The sequence below is a fragment of the Ixodes scapularis genome, unplaced genomic scaffold (assembly GCF_016920785.2).
Source record: "Ixodes scapularis isolate PalLabHiFi unplaced genomic scaffold, ASM1692078v2 PGA_scaffold2__306_contigs__length_199485367, whole genome shotgun sequence".
NCBI lineage: Eukaryota > Metazoa > Arthropoda > Arachnida > Ixodida > Ixodidae > Ixodes > Ixodes scapularis.
The window spans coordinates 95,355,914-95,371,342 of NW_024609857.1; the positions used below are offsets into that span (position 1 = coordinate 95,355,914).

Sequence of the window (15,429 nt, forward strand, 5' to 3'; positions counted from 1 at the left end):
CTTGAAAACAGGGCACTTGGTGGGAAGGATTCTACGTATTTATCCAGCATATAGCCGTGGGCGAGTCCTCGAGGTGTCAAGACCCCAAAGCTGCCGTCTCGAAATATTCACGTGAGAAGGCTACGGATAAGTGCGTGGTTCTGCAGTAGAGGGCACTCTTTGCCGACCCGTAGTCGCACTAGTAGCGCTTTTTTTTTTTTATATGTATATGTATAAGGAACTGCCAGAGGCACGATTTTGTGGTTCGTAACGTTCCGAGCGGGCATACGTTGGCGTCAAAATTTATCGCCATATACAATAGTATAATGGAGGGCAACGGTTCCCTCTAGGCTACGCAATTATCCATCATTTCCTCAACTAACAAATAACAAAAATGAATTAATTGAATAGTTAATTAGGACGCTCTCGACGGTGCCATAGAAAACGCGCCACCGGCTAGCTGTCTCGCTTCGCCCTCCCCGAATATTCAATAAGTGGTGCAGACTTCCCCCTCGTGCAAATCGAGGTGTTGCTGCTCCAGTTACATGAGAGGCCCGAAGAGACGATTTACGTGGTTAAGACGTCTCAGTTAATGCGCACGTTAGCTATAACTCGTCTTCTCCGTTCGGAAAATACGGCAGTAACAAGACGGGTAGGAATCACAAACGGCAAATGAATGCGGCAATGAGGTGCTTCGAGCTCGGTTTGGAATCAGTGCCGATTGCAGGGTTCGAGGGAAGACGTCAAAGTACGGGGAAAAAAAAAAAAAGAAAAGAGGATTTAGGTGTTGGTGAGCTTTCGTGGTCCGATATAATGGCGTCGTAATTGCTCGCGAAACGACTACTTCTCTCGGGCTGACTCGCCGTGCAGCGCTTATTGGCGACTGCGAATCGGGCAGCGCCACCCAGCGGAAACAACGCGAAGAGAAACAGGGAGCTGCCGCCTGTCCAGGTGAGCGCCAAAAACTGGTGTACGGCCTGGCGGCGGAAATGTGAGACAGGGGATAGAGGATGAAAGGCAAGTTCCTAGTTTCCTAAGTTGTCAGGGTCCCTAATTTGCTGTAAAAAGAAACACACGCAGATGGAGGGTAGATTGGAAAGGGGTAAATACCTGCGATCAGCAACAAAGAACCTTAATATCGCGCTTATTACCGTCACGTGAGGCGGCTGGCAATTTGGCCGCTTTAATGTTACCAACGGAAAGAATCGGTCTTCGGAGCGACGCGACCGGTGCGAATGACCCCATCCCCAGCCTTTTCTGCCCGGGAGCCACGGAGCAGAAATGTACGCTGCGAGAAACCCTTTTCGCACGGACAGGACATCGACGCTTTCTCGCATTTTGCTTCGAAGGGGTGCTGGCGGGCACAAAAATTTGCCACTTATGTCACGGACAACTTAAGAAACAAAGGGCGTGGCTTTATCGATTAATCGGTTTCGTTCTTTACCACGCGCAGCATTTTTAAAGGGTCAAAATGAAAAATTTCGTCTTCGCTAAAGAATGTTATAAACGGCGCAATGTAACAATTTCGAATGTAAAATCAGCCTTAATGTGTAGTTGAGAACAGACAAAAGATACCAACGGTCCCAAATTATTGCTTCAGCCCAGCTGCAGAGGCAAAGAGGTTCGTTCGTTGATACCGTCCGGCAATATCGAACTCCTCTGATTGTTCACAACAGCCTCTGCTGCGCTAAACGGTCGCTCGCACGGCGTTAAGGTGGCTGGGACACGTATAACGTTCTCGGATCGTTTGGAGTTACAAATCTCGCCCTTACAGTTTACTTTAGGTTAATATTTCACCTAAAGTTTGTTTTCACAGAAGTGTACTCGGCCACGTCTGCGATGGGAAAGCGTTGGATTTTCAGTTTTTCGTTTGTTTTGTTTGACAAAATGTAACCGCGATTAACCTGTTAAAAAAATGTATCGCAATGAAAGCATACATAAAATTGAGAGAATAAAACGCAGAGGACAAGCACAGGACAACCACTTTCTGAAAGAAAGTGGTTGTCTTGTGCTTGTCCTCTGAACCACTTTCTGAAAGAAAGTGGTTGTCCTGTGCTTGTCCCTCTGTGTTTTACTCTTTCAATTTTATGTATTCATGATCAACCCGCTCGCCTTCACCAGATGAAAGCATTAATTGATTAATTGGTAGGTTAATCGATAAAGTGCCCAGCCCTACTTTTCATTACATTGGTAATTTGATGACAGTTGAGTATAGAAGAGTACAGGCCGGTAGACGGCCTGCTCGCGCTAACAGTGCCGCGTCGCGTGCGTCTCAAGCTTGTTGCTGCTGAGAAAAACGAGCTAGTAGCGCCGAAACGTTTCGGTGGCGCCCCCTTATGGTTTCCGTTCGTGACGTCAGAAACAAAATTTTCCTCGCCGTGACGTCAGCAGTTGTACTCTTTGACTACTTATCATCAGTTGCGAACTACAAGTGTGGTGGGTTATGCCTAAATAACAATGCAAAGTTTGGAGTCATCGTAATCTTAAACCAACATCGTCACAGTTGACACTGACATTGCACTGATTTCCGTCAATGAACGAAACATCAAGTCAGATAAAGACGTCACAGTGAGCATTTGGCCAATCGCGAGTTGCGACCACAGCGACCCTTTTGGTCGCGGTTAAAAATACCAGGACAAGCGCCTCTCACAAATCTCTCTGTACGGAAGAATTGGTGGTTTCCTTCTCTACACTCCCCTTCTCTCCAGGGTTCGCTCTGGTGCGAGAGAGTGGAAGGCTTTGTGGGAGCATCATGGTCCTGCTATCCGTAACCTGCAACAATCTGTACAGATACGGCAAGAATACATCCCCTACGTGAGGGGTCGTGCATGTGGCGTGTATTTATCAACTTTTTTGCTTATAAAAGAAGGCGTTTTTTCAGATAAACTGTGGCCAAATTTTTCGTGAGCCGGAGCCAATTTAGGAATAGTCAGACATTTCACCCTCATATTCATGCAGTACAACGGGCGAAGAGGTTTTTAACCCCGTTTGCGACCGTGACTGCGTGACCACTGGTAGGCTGCATGTCCTCAACACGGGCTTAGCTGATTAGAGGAAGGTCAATGACTGGTGACGAGCACATCGCGGAGCAGTATGTTTTGCAGGCACTTCTGGCAGTGTAAAATGTCGGCTGCCAGGAGCCGTATGTTATGGTGTGACCGGTATAGCCTGAGCTATGGCTATGCGGAGAGCAAGTCGTCTGCTTCTTGTGCTGGAGTTGCGGTGACGTCAGAATGATGTCGAGCTCTGATTGGCTTTGACTGAAGGGATGGTGGTTAGACCTCAAACTCCAGATGCCTTAAGCCTCTTCCCACATTTTTTTTTCATCAGCCGATAAGTGCTTGGCTCTCTAACATCATCGCAACGCCTGCGCAAGAACCAGACGAACTTGCCTTTCGCATAGGTTCCGTATTCACGGATAAATTCGATAAAATCCGCAAAAACACTGGCCGGTAAAATATTCGTCAATTCGAATTTATCCGAAAAACTCCAAATGTCACAGTTACAAAAGGAAAAAAGAGAAAAAAAGTGACGATGAGTATTTTTAAGACCACAAGGTCCCGGCAAAAGGGGGGTCGGTAAGCGATTGACGCCATTTTTACATTGCTTTACCTTTTGGTTGCACTATGTCAATGTCGGCAATAAAGAAGAAAACAAATTAGTGGCCGAGTGGGTTACCGGACACTAGAGCCACTAAATGAGCTGCGCTTAGAGTATCGGCACCCCGTTCCCCGACATTGTTGTGGGCGCCGCCATTTTGGCTCGTATGCAGAGCAGACGCAAATGCCGATCGTCATGATTCAAAAGTGCGACTTCCTCAGCATTAGATTCGGTGTTAGGAAGGTCACGTAATATTGCTTTGCTCTGTCGCGAACTGTTTAAACATTTCTGGAGGGCGGAAAAGCGTTTCCTGTGGTTTCAGATAAAGCTTCAGATAACTGGCAACCATGATTTTAAGACACAATATGGCCAAGTGTCGCTACTCTGAAGCATAGCTTATCTAGTGGCACTACCGGACACAAGCTCCGAGCACGTGGAGCGAAAGCTCGCGCTGCAGGACCCAGTATCCTCAGTTCGATCCCGACCCCTGCCCGTTTCGATCTGGATGAGCATCGTACAGGTGTGCGGTCGTGTATCACTACTGCCTGGTGCACGTTGAAGTCCCCAGGCTAGCGGTGGTACTGCACTGGCTAAATTGCTCATCTACAGCGAGTGATTCGTCACAACTTTGAAATGGCTGACCAACTACACGCTGCATAAATATCCACTCAACTCAATTATTTAGTTCCGACAAAAGGCCGCATCAGTTTCCTTTCATAGGTCGCACCTTTCACCATATATCTCGTCGCAATGTAACAGTATACCTCGTCAAGGTTCGCTTAGGACAGCGAATCACTTACTTCTGAATCACGGCAAAAGCCACTCTTCTGGTTTCCAGTTTGGACCAAACTATTTGCGCTTCCTGAAGGAGAAGGTCTGGTGTTTTTATAACTGGGAAAAAATATGAACCCATTCATTTCATGGGCGGTGAAGTTTCTACGCTTCCCAGAAACTACGTCCGCGTGTTTAGTGGTTTTAAAGCAACACTTATTCGGGTGTTTTGCCACGGGGCAGTTAGCATTGTAATGGCATGGGTGCCAATGCCAAACCCGACTGAAGAAATATTATTCGATGCCAGTGAATATAGGATACTTTTGCGTTTGCATATTATTAATTTTCCTTTTAATCTCCTTAAACATTTTGAATGCAGCAAAATGAAACTCCGAATTTCGGAAAACTGGGAACTAGCAAACATAATCTCCGATAAACCCCGCGCTCTCTCCTTTCCTCCTCTCCCTTATTTTCGCGGCGCGTAGCTTTGATGCCACGAAATGAACGGCTGAGAGTCGCTGTTAAAACGGTATTCATACGAAGAAGAGATCCCGGGAGATTTCGCACGTCACACGACGAAAACGTCAGGCTCTTGCTATGCGGCGCTATGACGTCAGCTACGCGGCGGAGGAAAGGAGGATTCTCGGGCGGTCACAAGCAACCCTAAATTAACAGCAAATCAGTTTTGTTAAAAAAAAAAAATTATATACTTTGTCGGTAAACTATTGGGTGTCAAATGTCGAGCTCGCTCAATTCGTCTGCGGTGGTGTCAAGAGTGGAAACCTCCGAATTGGCACTGCAAACGTTGACATCCCTCTCCCCGGCACCTCGACGGAGTGAACAGCAAATCTTAGGTGAAAGTTGTGAAAACACACATCCCTCCGCGGATTTCTCCCCCGTGTAAATGCCGCTTAAAAGAAAAAAAAAAAAAAAGTCGTTTTTTTTTGTTTTTTTTTAGCAGTCTGGTTGGGACAGTGTCAATAAATTAATTTTACGGGGAAACAAATTTTTAGAGCAATATTGACGGCGAGAGATTTATTTGAAATTATTGAGCGCAAAGTCTATGGCGTCACGGAATGGTCATTCGTTCTTTCCACCCCAACGTGATGGACACGCGGACCCACTCTCTCCTCCACGCACCCGAAATGCCCAGAGAGAAAACAAGTGGAAAGGAGCTGACTACAGACTACATCGCGTCTCGCGCCGTCAATATTGCTTTTAAAGATAAATGTTTTATTTTTCGCGTAAAATTAAGTTTTTTGACACGCGTGTCCCAACCAAACTAAACCAAACTAACCAAAAATATTTTTTTTTCTTTTTCGTATAAGAGGCTTTTGAAAATGGAGTCAACAGCAAGGCGCACAGATAAGGCACACACCGTTTACTGTGATCATTTTTCGTCTTTTTTTTATTTCTATCTGTGTAGAGTAGTAGAGTTCGCGTAGCGTGGACTGTATACTTGGTGCTACATTTGGAATCATTATCTACTACGCTGCTGGGTTGGGTCGCACACTTCGGGGTGTTTGCCCCTAAAAAAAACGAGAGAGAAAACTGAAGGTGCCGACGACCTTGCAAGAAGCCTTCTGTTACATATTCCCACACTTTAATGCGCGCAACTAAAACAAACAAACAAAAAAAGAAAAAGCCGGCGGAAGATTGTGGGAGTCGCGCATGGAGTACGTACGAGTCATTACATATTCACCACGTCTTTCGAGGGAAGGCTCCCCCCCAGAAGTTCCGAGTAAGCAAGAAGGTCTCCATGCTTGGAGTTAGTGTGCCTAGGTTTCAGAGTGTTTCCAACTGATCGATCAAAGTCACGTGGTTTACGAACCGCGTTTTGCCACCTCTTCACCCGCTCTCGTGGTCGCCACGCGGCGCGCGTGCGCGCTTACGACCGATCTGCGCAGGAAGCGTCCGCCATGAAATTGCAAACGCGCATCGTGGTTGGCGTTCGCTCAAATCACGAACCTCTCTGAAAACCTAAATGTACGCGCCGTCAAATGCCGCGTAGCGACTCGGGGAATTCCTTCCTCGTGGGGGTCTGACCCGTGAGAGGCTCTCAGCGGAAGAGGGTCGCTCGCTGCCACGACCCGCCTAATCTGCGCCCCTCGCGGTGGCGGCGGCGAGGGCGTGTGGGCTGGGCGCCGTGAAGAATCTTCCGATGCCGCAGATATACACGCCGCTGCGCGTAATTGATTTCTTTCTCTACGTTTCTTTCTCGAACGAGGTCAAGTTGCTTCTTCTCGCTTCAGGATGGATGAGCCACGCGCGTTGTTTAGAATGCTGACGAGGTTACGAAACCCCGAGAGAGACACACGCTCCTCAAGGTAAGTTACGAAGGGAACAACAAAGATACGAAGAGGAGTTCAGAGCGGTTTTTGACTTATGAAAGACGTCCTTCCGTTCATCCGTGATAAAAGCGCTTATAAATGATAATGCGAACTGCATCGGCCCACGTGAGGCAATAACGGAAACGCCGCTACGCAAATGGCCCCCTCCGAGCGGTTCTTACGAGGGGCCTGGTCTCCGATCAGAAGACATGTTGCGACGGTCGAACGGATCTTGTGCTCACCATCCTTTGATGTAAATCGTTGTTTATTACTTGTTTTCTGATCTGAGAATGTATAGACAAGTTGTCCTCGAAAATGAACGCATAAGTAAAAAAAATCTACACGGTATAGGGATTGAGATTGCATCCGCGGCGTTTGCCTCCATCTGTTTTGTGTCCGCGTGCGTGTATATCTGATAAGGCGAGGTGAGCTTATGGAACCATCTAGCCTTTGATATAAATCGTTCGATATTTGTTTTGGATTTGAGTACGTATGGGCAAGCTTTCCAAGATTGCCTCAATGCTTTTGCGTGTGTCTGTGTTTTCCTCGCGGGCGCGTAGGGTAAGACGAGCAAGCTTGGCGCGGTGACCCGAGGGGTACTTGATAGAGTTTACCTCACAGATACATAAATATATAAATAAATTCGCCTGAGATGCCGTATGGTTGTCTTAAGTTGCTCGTGCATTTTGGAGCCATGCGCTATACCTATTTTAAGCTCTAGAAATGATACGTTGGTCGGTGTCCTTTTGCTTGCTCAAACTTTGGCTCGTGGCTCGTTGCAAGCCTCCTCAGCCCGTTCATACATCGTCGTTCTCAGTTCAGATCAAATACAATGTAACGGGTTCGCCAATGGAGGAACCTCTGGCGAAGAAGAAACGCCGGCGGTGCCCTCTCATCTCGCGGATCCGAGGAGATGGATGGTGCAAACGAAGGCGGACAAAGAAAGCCACCTTCGCAAGAAAACATTCGCTTGCCAACTGTGTGGATGCCCGAGCGTGTGGATGTCTAAATTACGACAACGAAAGAGGGACACGAAAGGGGAACATGCATTGTCTTCCATGTCTCTCTTTTGTTATGGTAACGTCGCGACTCCGACTGTCCATGGGTGGTGCCACTCGTTTTTCAAAATGGCGGTTAGAGTTAGAGTCGCAGATGCGGGCTGGTATAACAGTTGCCGAGCTTGCCTAATGTGCTGGCTTCACTGAGCGACACAAAATTATTTCCGTCTATAAGAAGAAGAAAAAAAAAAGGTGTTATGCGCTTAGGTTAGATGGTTATCCTGAAAACAAAAACTGTGTTTAGCGTAATGTTTGCGCTAGGAGGCACGTTTCAATTTAGAAACGAAACGAAACTATCTTCGATTTGGGACATAATTTCTCGATATAGGTGTTAATTTCGATTTCTCTCCTAGCTCAAGGTGTGCCTCACAGCTTGAGCTAAAAAATTTAGCGCGGAAACTTTATATTGTAACGAACGTGTCCGATCCAGGCATCTCAGAATATTTTGGCGAGTTCAGTGTCCTTTTAAAGACGAGGTCTTTCATACACCTTAGACGTTGAATATTGTATTTGTTGAAAAAATCTGCTTATTTGTGTGTTTTTGCTGCTTTTTCCCACTCAGATAATTGTTACGCGAAATAATGGACTTTAGGCCCTTTAATGGGTTTTGGGGCATTTAGGAGATTAATTGCTTTAGCATTACTCCCATAACAAAAATAACAGAATCAATTTCAATTTTACAAAATAAAGCCACCAGTGTTGAGTTTAGAATATGTTCACAAAACGTATAAACTAAAATAAAACTGTCTCATTACAAAAAAAAAAAATGAAATACGAGTCAGACGGCAGAAGTGTGTGTGTGTTTTAACTTATATTACATCCAGGGTTTATGTCCATCTTGATAACGATGTCAGAGGTTTTCATATTATAAAAAGAAAACAAACTGAGACCTTTCTGTAAAGAAAATTATGGTTGAGCGCCGTATTTTTGTTATTGTGGAATTTATTGATAGCCTACATTACCGCGATTTGCATTATTAATAATACAATGAAGATATTTTATTAGTTTTTCAAGCTCTGATGTAATTTGTTGCTTATGATCTAATTTAAAACGCCCGAACAACTATAGTAATCCAAAGCTGGCAAATTATCATCACTGATGCCAGTTGCAGCATGTTTAATTAATAGGTCATAACATAAAAATGATATAAAATCAAGAAAAAGCTTCAAGCTGGTCTGAACAAACCCATGTAAAATGACATAAATTGTGGGTAAAACGGTGGTATCAAAGCCGCGACTTTTGACAATCGGCCAAACTTCCAAATTTGCCGCCAGTCCTTTCCAACAAAATGCCCCGAAACACACACGCACACACACACGAAAAAAAAAGAAGGAAAAGATTTGTTATATATTAATTACAAAAGTTCCTAGAACATTTATTTTCTTGAATTTTTACGCGCCGTCATTTTGCCCACCTCAGGCTTTCCAGTTCGAAGGAACGCCCACACACTTGCACGTCTGCTCACGCTTGCTTGCATGCACGCGTCGCTGGGAAACCGGTGAAACAGTATTGAGTTTTAGTAATGCGTACGCGATCGGACGCAAGCAGTGTGTTTTTTTGCGTTAGCGTTGCGTGTTCTACACTCCGCATGCGCGGAGAATGGCGACGACGCACAAGCGCAGCGCGGAGCACGCAACTCTAACGCAGACGCACAGCGCTTGCGTTGGCTTCTATGCGCGATACTAAAACTCTCTAGTAGGGTACAAACCAATACCGGCTGCAGCATTACATTGGAACAATGAAGAGCGTTCTTTGCATTCAGAAATTACTTTTGGCGAGCCATGATCGCGAGCAGTTCCGCCAGGCCCGTTGAGCAGGAGAAATCGGGGGACCCTCACTAGAGCGCTTCCCGTTTCCGCCGCGAGAGGGGGAGCAACTTGCTGGAGACGCGAATAGTTCGTCGGAGCATAAAAAACTGCACGAAAAACTCCGCCCACGAGGAACAGCGCTCCACTCGATGCCAAGTGCTCTGAGGCGCATTGGGCATTAGGTCTTCTTTCCTGTGCGCCAATCTTAAAAAAAAAAAAAGGTGCTGACGGATGTTATTTTTTCTCTGTGACGTCAGAAAGACCGTGGAAATACGGGGGCGGTTGTTATCATATTCAATTGCTGCAATTTAATTGCTTGTCAAAGTAAGTTGTCAGTGTTATTGGTTTCTTTGGACTGAAACTTCAGTTCAAGGGCAGAAAGCGCGAGCTTTCTGCCCCTGTTAACAAAAGTGTGAACGGGCAGGCACGCGCAACCGAAGCACTGCGGAAGCCAGCGAGCTCGAACTAAAGGCGGAGCTTCTAGTCTCAGCTTAAGGGTGAACGGAGTATAATTGTATTTGTAAGTTAACTACTTTTCGACCTCATTAATTGCAATGTTTCAATTACAATTACAGCTACCTTTTTTTTTAACAGCAACAACCATTATTAGCGGGGTTTCGCAATGGATTCGGCGTGTGTACGGTGTATCGTACGGCCCTCTAAATTCAGCGGGAAAATAACACGTCACGTGACAATGACGTCACGCGAAAATTTGCCTCGTTAAATGCAGCGGATAAATTCGTCCGCTAAATTTAGCGGGAAAACTGCAACGTCAAGTCGCGTGAAGTTCCGTCATGGGACGTCTCCTCGCGCGTGCAACCGCTCCAGAGGGGTGCGTTTCTTCTGAACACGCGGCTGCAATGCGGCGAAGCGAGACACGCAAGATTGTCGTCGCGCCACCACCCTTGGGGTGTAGCTTCTCCGCAGCGCACGAGTGTGCGGAAAAAAGCGCACTCAACGGATTTGATACCTGCGCGTGTTCGATGCAGACATCGACTCGAAAACAATACGTTTTTTTCGAAACGATAACCGAGAGTTCCGAAAGTTCGACATCTTTCAGAACGCAGCCTCGAGACACGTTTCGGAGCACACATATACGTATAAAGCCAACATGATTCGAAGATACTTGGGGCGTGTTCGCAAATCAATGACGATGATGACAATTCTGTCATCATCGTCAATTAGTTGCGTTGTTGACAGGGCGAAACTGAAGCGTCGCGCAATCTTGCGTAGATTTCTCGCATGTTAGGTGAAATGCAGCGGGATTCATGAGAACGACTACTCTGGCGCAGTTCGGCACAAAATCGCGTAGCGATCATATCACTTGTTCGATATACATGCGCTGCACGGAAAGCAGGAATACAATCAAATACCGGAAGCCACACGAGAGACACGGGGCGGGCGTTTTCCTTGTTAACACACACACAAACACACACACACTCACGCACACGTACACTCACACACACACACGCACGCGCGCACACATACACACACACACGCACACACGTGCAGCACAAAAGGGATGAGCTGTATCAACCTGCGATGAAGCACAGCGACAGGAGCCTCTACGCAAGACGTGTCGCTAAGGGTATATACCCCCTCCTCCGGGAAGTGGCGATCATCTCCCACCAAGCGAACCGATTTTTTTTTTTTTGGTCTCGTTTTCTTATTTGTTGTCTTCGTTCGTTTCTTGCGGACCTGACAACCGAAGAAAAGTGATGTGGACGACGAGGAGGCGCTCCCGAAAATTACAAGGCGTCACACGCTCGCTGTTGTCGCATCGGTCAGCTGGCTCTTTCCTCGTGTGCGGGTTACGTGATTGCGTCGCCCCAGACAAACAAAACGATCCAAAAAGTCGTTCCTCTGCGGTGCCCCTTTTATATATAAAGAAACCGTCCGGCCGATCGCGAAGAAATGAGGGTTCTGTGGGGCGTTCGCGTGCAGCCCGCGATGAATAGTCGTTATTATGGATCTCCAGCATCGGAGGTACGCCATACTGCGACGGCTGATTTGGTCCTTGTTCTTCGTCTCAGCTTCTCCTTGATTCTGTTGCCTTTGGCTTTGTTCTTGTTTGGCTAGCCTCGTCTATTTATTTATTTAGTTGGCCTCGTTGGCGCATCGGAGGGGCGATTAATGCCTAGATTTTGACGTACGCGCTCGGGGGAATTTCTTTGCCGATACATTCGCGGAACGCAACGGTAGCGCGAAACCCTATTTAAAAAGAGAGAGAGAGAGAAAAAACAACAACATCGACCGATGATTACCCGTTTATTTCCGGACTTTTCCAATTATGCCTACGCACCCCGCTGAAAAAGCGAGTGAGTGAAAAAAAGGCAAGCAAATGACAAAATAAAAAACCCGCAATAAATATGGCACCCCAATCTCGCCAGGTATTCCTTTATATACGACCACTGTCTACACGCGGGCGCGCCCCTCAGGAACGCCAGGCGGGAATTGATGCGTCGACACTGGTGTGTGGATACAAGGGGAGCGGATGAATTATATTCCCCGTTCGACCTGAGAAATGCTAGCGCGTTTTGGGCGGTTCCACGGGAAGGAGTGGATTCTGACAAGGCGCAAGGTGGTACCGCGAGATTGTCGTCTCGGAGGCGTCCGTCTTCATTATCCCCCATCGAGACGAAACATATTGCCGTGACCTTAATGTATACAAAGCATTATCATGAGGCTTTTGGATGACCTGCAGACTATAGTGCACGGAATGCATTGTAGGTCATGCCGGAAGCATTTTCCCGTTACATTTAGCGGGAAATGATAACGTCGCGTGACTTTATTGGTGAGGCGGCAAATTTTGCCTCAATGTAGGTGGGTAGATCACGAATCACCATGGGTTACGTGACCATGACGGAAGACCCTCAGACTCGGGCGAGCTGAGCTTGAAACGATGCATGACTCCCTCCCTTTTTTTTTTCTATCTTCTCTTTCTCTTTTATTAGTATTACTTTCTTACCGCCTGCGCCCTCAGGGTTTGCCATATCATGTTCCAAGTGCACGACCTCACCTGTCATAATCGTAGTCACGTGACCTATAGTCGCAACCACCCACGTGACTCATAGTCAGATAAACCCCATGATCAAGCAACTCGTAGCAATAGACACATTTACATTTCCCCGCTAAATACGACGAGAAAACTTATGCGCAGGCCCACGGGCGCACGGACGGGCCAATTCCTGGGATGATTACGTTAAAAATCATTCCGTGCTTTGGAAAGAAAAGACAACGATGGCGCTGTTTGTAATTCTATGGCGCCAAGGTGGACTAAACAGCGCTGAAAGAAAGTTATATTATTGTTTCGCGCGAAGAGACGAGAAAAAGCGTTATACGATCACAGAAATACCAGTGTTTAGACAAAGGGTCAATTCAGATGTCATCCAATAGTAGCGCACACCGGAGGGCTTTACCGACAGAAATCTACAGGGGTTATAGGTGAGATCGGCAGTATCCGAATACCGCGGTTTGACACGCTCGTAAGCAAAATTGATCTGAACGTTAGGCTGCTGCGCTCTCCGAATGCCACAGTAGAGTGTTTATGCTCTTTTTGCTTCTCGGCCAGTGTCGAGTGAGGTAGTCATAGTCATGTGACCTAAGCTGAGAACTACACCGAGGCTTGTTTTCTGGATTCGAAATGAAAAGAGCCAGTTAAAGCTATCCCCGTCTTTTGATTCTGCAGGCAGCGCCGGATGTATCCCAAGCATGTTAGCTTCATGCGCATGCATGCTTCGAAGATGTCCGCACACACTTTTTGTGTGATGTCATACAAGGAAGACCTCAGACGGTGCCAGCACACTGTCTTCTGTAAGATGTGTATTACGGCGTCTGTACGATGTGTATTACTGCCCCCGAAATTCCTAGAGAGAAATTGCGTCACTACGCCACTCTATACGAACGCACCAATTGGCTGACGTCACGAAAGAAAAGCAGTATTCGTCAGCTCCCTTTTTTCGAGATTGGCGCCCGCAAAAATAAAGCCTCCGCCTAGCGCCCAACGCACCTCGGCGCATTTAAACACTAAAATGACTTTTTTTTTTTTTTTTTTTTTTGTAAGCGAAGCTTTTTTTGCAATTTTTATGCTTCAACCGACTACAAACCGAATTTCTCTACAGCCCGCGTTTAATCGCAGCTTGAAAGTAAATGGCCCGGCCGTCTCTGCTGCACAGGAAGCAGTGGCAAAAAGGTGGCGGCGGCCGGTGCGGCCAGCGTGCCTTCGGGGCGTAGGCAGTAAGCCCTGGAGGGGGACACTAAGGTAGAAGGATGCCGCGAGGGAGAGGGGGGAAGGGGGAGATGGTCCGAGGTCAGCGGCCTGCCGCTGGTCCGAAGAAGCGTCTCGCCGAAATGCGGGCGTTTCTCGAAACCGGTTCGTGAACCGGCCTCCTCGCAGCAGCCAGACCGGTGGCAGCGACTGCGCGACGGCGGCAGAGTACCACCGCCGCCACCACCGCCACACCACCACCACCGCCACCTGACGTGGGTCGGTCCAGCGGAGCAACGCGAGCGGCGGTAGCCTCTCGTCTAGACAGACGCGCCGAGAGGAGGCTCACGAGAGCGAACTACTCGAAGCCACGCCTTTGGAAGTCCGTGTCGTTGTCAAAAGTAGAGCAACGTAAAAAAGAAAAGAAAAAAAAAAGTGATGCTCGATTGATTAGTTTTTCCGTAGACGGCAAAACTTTGGTGATTAGTTTGGGAACAACACTTGGAAATTTGATGGAAACTATCCCATCGCAACGCTGTATTCACTGCGCGACACTGTTAATGCAAACGAGCGATCGCCGTGTATTTTCTCTCTCTCTCCTTCTCTTAATATTTGAAGGCTGTCATAAAGATAACTAGTGTGGGTGAAGATGCTGATTTGTGGAATTAATCTGAGAGTCAAAGTGTGGCGCCCGCCAAGTTAATAAATACAGTCCAAAAGGGCGCCAATGTCGTGTTTGCACTAACGGTGTCGCGCACCGTACTTCCCCATGAACTAATAAATCCAACACCCTATATCGCTTGTCGTATTGATTATACATTTTTGGTATTCCAAGTTTTAAAGCATCATCTTTTCAGAGAAATTTTGATATATCAAATGTCCATTGATTGCAACCGTCTTCTCACTTTGATCGCTAACATTACTGATTTTTTCTTTTAATATTCTTACTAATATGCGCACTTTCTAATTGTCTTTCTAACCTCGAGAATTCTACTCTTCAATGTATTATCTTGACGGTATTTTAAATATATAAATGAACAGGTAAATAAAAGGGAGAGGTACTTGGCTCTTTTAGAGAGAAGGAAGCATGCACCTGGTGTTAGTCGCTCCTCAAAGTGATGGTGGAACTCTTGTTTTTTGTCGGTTTTGAAACAATCTAGATTAGTAGGCAAAGGTGCACGTGGGCATCTTTGCCAATTATATTGTTTGTTTGTTTTCCTTTACCATTCCTGAAATTAATTTATATCCTTTTAGATTGAATATGCTTCCTTGATCATTATATATACCACTCGCTAGGTGTCATCGACAGGCATTATAAACGTGAACACACGTGCTCGCTGATATCTAAATGCGCAGGAGTTTTAGAGATGCTACTGGAAACGCAGCGCATTAAAGTCCCAGGTGACTTGATAATCTCCGAGTCGCCGCAAAGATTACAAGTCACTCGATAAGCACGACGAACCGACCGCGTGAAGCAAAACAAACTATACCGACATTGCACATTTCTTACGTCTGCCAGTGACACGTGTACCGCTTGCGGTCGTGAAGGTGAGAACCCTGAAAATATAGTCACCGTCAACTTAAGCAACGCAAAGCGTGGCGACTTCCGAGCATCTCATTACCACTCCGCGGCCAATGAGATTGCGGTATTATCAGATGAGAATGCCCAAGAACCA

The 15,429-nt window shown here is 46.7% G+C and overlaps 1 protein-coding gene across 1 annotated transcript in view; it reads right to left on the reverse strand.

The window, feature by feature from the left end:
- Positions 1-14,906, reverse strand: part of LOC120837289 (ankyrin repeat domain-containing protein 6) — a 34,630-nt gene extending 19,724 nt beyond the window's left edge. Inside the window, exon 1 of the mRNA XM_042291278.1 lies at positions 14,847-14,906. The gene's annotated coding sequence lies outside the window, so the exon portion shown is untranslated. The remainder of the gene's footprint in view (positions 1-14,846) is intronic.
- Positions 14,907-15,429: the final 523 nt, after the last annotated feature.